Here is a 7,408-nt window from a genome sequence, read left to right as displayed (position 1 = left end):
CTAAATTAACACCATATACTTTTAGGATTTTTCTAATGGGTGCCCATTAGACATTTGTTAACACACTTAACCTATTATGTATGTATATATATATATATATATACTAACAATTATTACATTTCCTTGCATTAATAATTATTAAAAAATTTTCAACCACCTCCACTCTCCAATGCTGCCATCTCCCTTTCTTCCCCAACCTCCTCTCTCTTCCCTTTTCCTCCCTTTCCCTCTTATCTCTCCTTCCTCCCCTCTCTCTTCTCTTCCCTTCCTCTTCCTCAGCAACCTCTCCTCTAATCATGGTCGCAACCAAAGGGAGAGAGAGGGGAGGGGGCCGCCAGGCAACACCTTCCTCTCTTTTTTCCTTTGGTCGTGGTCATGATCCCAATTAGATAGGGAGGAAGGGGAGGAGGGGTTGCTAGGGAAGGGCAAGATAGGGGAGGAGTGGAGGGAGGAAGAAGGGAAGGAGGAGGAAAGAGAAAGGAGAGAGAGGAGAGAGGAGGAGGGAAGGGAAGGGGCAGTGATGGCGGTAGAGTAGGAGATATGGCAGTGGTGGGTAGTGGGTGGGAGAAAGAAGAGATAATAGATTATTTATTTACTTATTTGTGTTTTTGGAAATGTTTTTAGAGTTTGTTATTGTAAATTTCAAAAATAAAAAGTAGTTGGGAGGAGCTAAATCCACACCATATGCTTTTAGGGTTTTTCTAATGGATGCCAATTAGACACTTGTTAACACACCTAACTTATCATGTGTATCTATATATATATATATATATATATATAATAATAATTATTACATGTCCTTACTTTTATATACTTTTCCTGTTTAATCTTATCTACCTTTTCTTGTATTTATTTACTTTCTCTAATTAATTTTATATTTTCAAAAATATGACACCTGAAATATATCTTAATGAGTGTTCAATAAACACCCTGTAGACAGACCCATACTTTTATTGGACGTTAATGCCTTAAGGTTTTATACATTAAAACAAAACATTTTATGGTATTTAGGTTATCTTTTTACATTATGACAATAGGGAACAACGATATCTTTTCTAAAGAAAAAAAACCCATATGCTAATCTTTATGTTTAGTTCTATATAGAAATTCCTTCCACTGTTTATTTTATTCCAGAATTTGTGCTTCTCTAAAGCTGCTTTATTTTTTCCCTCTTTCCTTATATGACCTACTACTTTTTTTTTTGTTGAACTTCTTTTAACACTAATTTATAGATAATCAAGTGGAGGATATGAATATGGAGATGTCAATATGTTTGTATATTCTACCTTGAAAATCGCTTAGATTTTAATTTTATGGAATTGAAATATATAAGTGGTGCTTTTACATGTTTGTTCATAATTGAAAAATCTAGATTGCTAAATGAAATTTTAAATTAAAAATAATATTCACATGCACTTGTAAAATGTCTGAAAATATTCTCTTTTGTGATGTAATTTTTTTTTTTCACTTTTTTCTCGATAAATATATGTTTCTTGAAACACTTAAAGAATCAAATAAACTTAAAAGTTAAGGGTATTCTTGTTCAATGATTATATGGGATGTGAATTTTAGTCTCTCCCAATTGGTTTCCATAATATACTTATACGAATTAATTCACAAATATAACATACCCCAAGCTCTATGTTTTTGTCTCAATTCAAAAGTTTAATTTTGGGATAGATTGTTTACCCAAAAAAGGGATTGATTTTTACTTTTTGATACACGTAAATATAATAACCATATTTTGGTATTTTGATGTTTCTTTCCTTCAATGTGACGGATACTTCCTAATATGTTTGATCAGGGCATATCAGACTAGGAACATGAAAGACATTTTGGTAAGTAAACATATTCCTAATTTCGGTGACCATCCGAACCAGGTGGTAAGTTGTGAAAATCTGCTATTAATAGTGGAACTTGAAATTGACTATTCTTCCATTTTTAGTTATGTAGAATTTTATAGGGTGGGATTTTTGGTCCCTCTCCTGGAAGCCACTTAAAAGTAGGTTTTAGATTTGCATTTTCTGTTGCTAATTTGCTAATTTTTTCTTGGTTTATGTCTATGGAAATTCCACTCTTCCCCCTAGAGGGTGTATTAAAGTTAAGTTGAGATCGAGTATCACTACATTCAAGTTTGAACTCAATGACTAGAAAAGTGTGGCCGAACTCGAATGAACATGAGAGTGGAAGCTCGAGCTCAACTCGATGAGGTTGGAATAGTACTTGAATTCGATTTCAGTTCATTCTCTACTTGTAATGCTATGTTTTAAGTTGAGATTTTTTTTAATAAATTTCACAAATAACATAGTTAAAAGAGTAATTTAGTAATACTTATAATTTAAATGTAACTACTTCAATAAACTCATCAAGCTTTTGAGTATATGAATCCAATGCTCGAACTCTACTATTAACTAAACTCCTCAATCAAGCTCGAGTAGCCTGGTTATTTTGCACCCCCCGTCCACAAACCCCCCCTACATTCAAATTACAATATTGTCGGACTGTGAAAGGCATTCCTCAACCATTAATAAAACTTCCTTTTTCCTTCTGTGCTTCTACAAGCATTATGAGGAAAGCAACACAGTCATCAAATTGTCAGAAGTTTTTTCCATTAGACTTCAAATTTTCTTGACTATTTCAAAAAAAAAAAAGATAAATAGAGAGACATGTACTAGTAGAGAGCATAGGATACCTCTTCCCTTTATTTTATTATATATATATTTTGCAACTTGGGATTTGCGACTGCAAATTGAGGTTTAATTGGATGAGCAACTAAAGTAGCATCTTCCTTTATCATGTTGACCAATGCTTGCCATCAATTGTGTTTATCTCAATCCGTAACTTTTGATGATTACAAAACAAATGGATGTTACTAATATTCTCTGATTAGATCTTTTCAGAATTGGAGCAGAACAGGTTCAAAGGCTAACATATGCTGAAATAGCTGTCGGACGCACATAAAGACTATATCGGCCATCTGACAACCATTGAGTAACTTCGGACACATGAAGAACCCACTCTCGGACGTCCGAAGATGATAAGCCAAGTCCTCTAACCTCATTGACCCCGATCGGACGTACAACACCTGAGTACCCGACGTCTGACAAACGTTGCGACACTTCGGATGCAAAACATTGGAGGCACCGGACATCCGAATGAATTGAAGGAGAATTTCCAATTTTGCATCATACCTTCGAACGCATATTCTGGAGGTACCGGACGTCCTAAACATTTCAAGAAAACTTCTTGAACTCTCTACCTGCGTTCGGACGCAGAAAACTAGCCTACCAGACGTCCGACACCACCAACGGCTAGTTAACTCTTCAGCTGCCTTCTGTCTGTTGGTAGCACTAATTGAAGAATTTTTTGGTTTCTTATAAATAGAACAAAGTCAACCACTTAAAAAGAATTTTGCACATTGAGACTACATCAGATCTTGAGTGATTCAAGTGTGAGAATACTCTTTAAAGAAGATTTGTACTCTTAGTTGTGTAACTTTCGATAAGCTTTTCAAGTGTGTTTCTATTTCTTCAATAGTGTAGTTTTGTGAGGGTTATCCGAGTGATAGTAAAACTTCCTTACTTGATCAAGTGCGGTTTGGGATGACGAGGAAGTGATCCTTCCTTTGTACACAAGAGATTGGTTGTAAGTTGTTCAATTTGAAGAAACTTGCTATATAAAGTGGTATTCAAACTCAAGTGGAGTTTGAAATTTGGTTTGCTATTCTATCCTTTTACTCACTGTCTTGCAATATAAATTATCTATCTCTTCTAATCCCAAGCACTTGTGCTTTCTCATCAATTGCTCCATTGTGTGGTCCTTTAGAAAAAGAGAGTAAGTTCTCATAAAGTGACTCATATCTTGGCTAATTTTTTAAAATACCTAATTCACCCCCCTCTTAGGTTGTTTTCGATCCTTATAATTGGTATCAGAGCTTGGTCTTCTAGAGATTAAGTTCAATCGGCTTTAGAGTAAAAATGTCAACCAACAATGCCATATTTTTTGAAGGACAATCCGTTACTAGACCCCCAATGTTCAATAGATCAAATTATGTGAGTTGGAAGGAGAGGATGATTATTTTCTTACAATCTATTGATATTAAGTTGTGATTTATTGTCAATGAAGGTCCATATAATGCCTTGATTATTGATGAAATTACTCATAGACCGAGACAAAAAAAAAAGGAGTGAGTTGATTGGTGATAATAGAACTCATCTTACCTTAAATGCCAAGACTATGAATGTATTATACAGTGCTTTAGATTCAAATGAGTCTATTAGAGTCAAAGGCTGTAGATCTGCAAAAGAGATTTGGGATAAATTTAGAGAAATCCATGAAAGAAGTGAGAATGTGAGAGAACAAAAGAAATCTATTCTGGTCACTAAGTATGAATCCTTTAAGATGGAACCTCATGAAAATATTGACAAGATGTATTGTAGATTCAATGATCTTATTAAGGACTTAGAAGTACTTGAAAAGGATTACTCTCTAAGTGAGAAAAATAGAAAACTTCTGAATGCTTTATCCAAGAATTGAGAGAGTAAAGTGACTGCCATTGAGGAAGTTAAAGATCTAAATACCTTACTCATTGAATCTCTTATTAATTCTCTAATCTCTTATGAGTTGAAACTCAAGTTCAAGGTGCAGGAGGCAGAAAATACAAAGGTGAGAAAGAGTATTGCTCTAAAAGTCTCACAAGATGAAGATGATTCAGCCTCCTTAGATGAAGATGACATGGAAGGTGATGACAGTGATATTGCACTCATCACGAAAAGGTTCAAAAGAATACTCAACAAGAGGAGATTCAGAAAAGGTGGACCCAACAATTCATTTCCAAATCAGTTCAACAACTTGAGAAACAAAGGGAAGCTAGAGCTCAACAAAAAGTAAACTGATAAGTGCTTTGAATGCGGCCAACTTGGACACTACGCAAATGAATGTCCAATAAAGAAAAGGAAGGAAAGCAAGGTTGAACGAAAATCAAAATTTAACAATTTTCAGATCACTCGGAATGACTGCAATTCAAAAGGTGAAGTCGAAAAAGAAAAGGAGTCTATCCAAATGGCTTTCATGGCCATTGGTGATGAAGAGGTAACTACTTGTAACTCTCAAACTGATAGTGATAACGAATCTGATGATGATGTTAACTCTTTTATGAAAAGAATGCATAACAGTTTGAAAGAATCCTATGTTAGAAACAAGGAACTAAAACAGAAGATTAACTTTCTGATTCAAGACAATGCAAGCCTTTTTCGACAAAACAAATGTCTGAGAAATGAAAATGAGAACTTGAAAAGGATTGAAAATAATTTGCATGCTGAACTTGATAGAAAGACAAACTTCTATGACATGCTAAAAAATGAACAAAGTAGCTTGAAAAGAAGAATGGATGATCTTAATCAAATACTTCAACATAAAAAATAAAACTATTTTCAAAGGAATGATACAAAACCTCACTTTGGTACTCATCAGAAAAGGTTGAATCATAGTGCAAATGAGTTTACTATCTATAGGAAAAGGCAAATCAAATTTATTAAACCTGTTCATTTGAATAATTCATTAACTATGTGTAGCTTCTGTTATCAATTTGGCCACATAAAAAGTAATTATTATGTTAGGAAAAATATGAGAAATGGCATGAGATACATGTGGATGGTTAGACATAGTGCTAACTCTCAAGAACCCAAAAAATAAAGGGTACCAAATATTATCTTGTGAATTTTTGTGCAGGTGAATCTGGTGAACATTGTTAAAGAATCAAAGTGATTCATAGATAGTGAATGCTCAAGACATATGACTAGTGATCTATCACAGTTCATCAAACTCAAGCCAAAAGCAAGCGAAAAAGTAACATTTGGAGATGATAACAAAGCTAAAACTGTTGGAATTGGTGACGTTGGTAAGAATGGTCAAACCTTTGTTTACAATGTTCTTTTAGTTGACAATTTGAGTTATAACTTGTTAAGTGTTAGTCAATTGTGTGATAGGAATCTGTTTGTGTTATTTAAAAAGCATGAATGCCTTGTTCTTGACTTAAAGTTCAACACTATTTTCAAAGGAAAAAAAGTTAATGACATTTATGTAGTTATCCTTGAAAAATTTGATTCCTCTAGCCTTAGTTGTTTCAAAATAACAAATGAGGACCCTGGATGTGGCATAGAAGGCTCTGTTATTTCAACATGGATCTGCTAAAAGAAAATTTCAAAAAGGAACTTGTTAGAGGGTTGTCAAAGATCAAATTTGAAAAGGACAAAATTTGTGATGCTTGCCAATTTGAAAAACAAGTCAAAGTGTCTTTTAAACCCAAGAAATGTGTTTCTACTACAAAGCCTCTAGAACTTTTACATCTTGATTTATTTGGTCCTACACAAACTACCAGCTTAGGTGACAAAAGAGTTTGCTTTGTTGTTATTGATGATTATTCTAGATACACTTGGGTGATATTTTTTGCACACAAAGATGATACTTTCCAAAATATTGTTTCACTATTTGCAAAAGTTCAGAATCGGATTGGATTGAAATTCATCAAAATCAAAAGTGATAATGGCTCAAAATTTCATTTTTGTGGCTTTTCAGAATTTTGTAACAACAATGGTATTACACATGAATTTTCAATTGCAAGAGTTCCCCAACAAAATGGGGTTGTTGAAAGAAAGAATAGAACTCTTCAAGAGACTGCTAGAACCATGCTAAGTGAGTGTAATTTACCAAAATACTTTTGAGCTGAAACTATAAATACAGCTTGCTATATCATGAATAGAGTTCTTTTAAGATCAATCTTGAACAAAACCTCTTATGAGCTGATGTTTAATAAAAAGCATGTAGTTGGATACTTTAAAATCTTTGGTTGCAAATACTTCATTTTAAACATCAAGAAACATCTCAAAAAGTTGGATAAAAAATCTGATGAGGGAATTTTCTTGGGATATTGTGAGAATAAGAGAGGTTTTAGAGTCTACAATCGAAGGACTTTGGTTATAGAGAAAGCTATACATGTCACTTTTAATGAATCTAATGGTGACATTTCCATAAGTAGTGGTGAAGATGATGATGCAGGTATTCAAAAAGAACTAAAGAAACTTACAATCACTGACCAAGGCATTGCTTCACCAGAAAATGATTCAAAGGAAAATGAAACTCAAGACAGTCCAGCAAGAAAAGACAGTGACAGAGACACTAGTACACCTAACGATCTTCCAAGAGATTGGAAATTTGCTCAAAACCACAATAAGGAGCTCATCATTGGTGATCCATCCGAGAAGGTCAGAACTCGTTCCTCTTCTAAACAACTAATGGATAATTTTGCATTAGTTTCACACTTTAAACCCAAAAATATTGTTGATGCTTTGAAAGATGAGAACTGGATTTTATCTATAGAAGAGGAGTTAAATCAATTTGAAAAGAACAA

This window comes from Coffea eugenioides, chromosome 9 (genome assembly GCF_003713205.1).
Source record: "Coffea eugenioides isolate CCC68of chromosome 9, Ceug_1.0, whole genome shotgun sequence".
Classification (NCBI taxonomy): Eukaryota; Viridiplantae; Streptophyta; class Magnoliopsida; order Gentianales; family Rubiaceae; genus Coffea; species Coffea eugenioides.
This window is presented reverse-complemented; position numbering follows the sequence as displayed.